The sequence below is a fragment of the Cryptomeria japonica genome, unplaced genomic scaffold, assembly GCF_030272615.1.
Source record: "Cryptomeria japonica unplaced genomic scaffold, Sugi_1.0 HiC_scaffold_122, whole genome shotgun sequence".
Lineage (NCBI taxonomy): Eukaryota > Viridiplantae > Streptophyta > Pinopsida > Cupressales > Cupressaceae > Cryptomeria > Cryptomeria japonica.
In genome coordinates this window covers 217,582-219,145 of record NW_026728944.1, presented here as the reverse complement: position 1 = coordinate 219,145, position 1,564 = coordinate 217,582, and positions in this window count along the sequence as shown.

Genomic DNA, 1,564 nt, shown 5'->3' with positions numbered 1-1,564 from the left:
GGTTGTGCCTCAAAAGCCTTGTTTTTGGAGCATAAAAATTAGTTTTTTGGGGCACAACAAGGTTTCAAGATACAAGTCCCAATTCCAGAATCGGTAGCGTCAAAACGCAATTTTGATGTACATCGTGCTCTTAGAACCTCATTTCGGAGTTTTTGCCTTGAAACCCCTAATTTTGGAACATCAAAATCAATGTTTTGAGGCACAACAAGGTTTCAAGAATCAAGTCCCTATTCCGGAGCCTGTAGCGTCAAAATTCCATTATGACGCAAATGTTTGTCTTAGAAGCTCATCTCGGAGCTTGTGCCTCGAAAGACCCAGTTTTGGATCATCAAAATCAATGTTGGAAGCAAAACAAGGTTTCAAGATGCAAGTCCCGATTCTAGAGTCAATAACATCAAAAACTGATTTTGGTGCATATCGTGCTCTTAGAACCTCATTTTGAAGCTTGTACCTCGAAAGCCCCGGTTTTGGAGCATCAAAATCAGTGTTTTGTGGCACAACAAGGTTTCAAGATGCAAGCCCCGATTCTAGAGCCACTAGCATCAAAATTCAATTTTGATGCACATTGTGCTCTTAGAACCTTATTTTAGAAATTGTGCCTCAAAAGCCACAGTTTTAGAACATGAAAATCGATATTTGGAGGTACAATAAGGTTTCAAGATGCAAGTCCCGATTCTAGAGTCAATATCGTCAAAATCTAATTTTGGCGCACATCGTGCTCTTAGAACCTCATTTCGAAGCTTGTGCGTCGAAAGCCCCAGTTTCGGAGCATCAAAATTAGTGTTTTGAGGCACAACAAGGTTTCAAGATGCAAGCCCCGATTCTAGAGCCAGTAGCATCAAACTTCAATTTTGATGCACATTGTGGTCTTAGAACCCTGTTTTAGAAATTGTGCCTCAAAATCCCCAGTTTTGGAGCATCAAAATCGATGTTTGGAAGCACAAAAAGGTTTCAAGATGCAAGTCTTGATTCTAGCGTCAATATCATCAAAATCTAATTTTGGCGCACATCGTGCTCTTAGAACCTCATTTTGAATCTTGTGCCTCGAAAGCCCTGGTTTCAGAGCATCATGCTCTTAGAACCTTGTTTTGGAGCTTATGCCTCAAAATCTTCGATTTAGATTTTGAAGCATCAAAATTGGTGTTTGGAGGCACAACAACCTTTCAAGACGCAAATCCCTATTCCGGAGCCTGTAGTGTCAAAACATGATTTTGATGCAAATCTTGGTCTTAGAACCTCATTTCGGAGCGTGTGGCTTGAAAGCTCCAGTTTCAAAACATCAAAATCAAAGTTTAAAGGCACAACAAGGATTCAAGAAGCAAGTCCCTATTCCAGAGTCGATAGCATCAAAACACAGTTTTTATGTACATCATGCTCTTAGAACCGCATTTTGGAGCTTGTGCCTTGAAAGCCACGATTTTGGAACATCAAAATCAATGGTTTGAGGCACAACAAGGTTTCAAGAAGCAAGTCCCTATTCTGGAGCCTGTAGCGTCAAAATTCTATTTTGATGCACATCATTCTCTTATAAGCTCATTTCGGAGCTTCTGCCTCGAAAGACCCA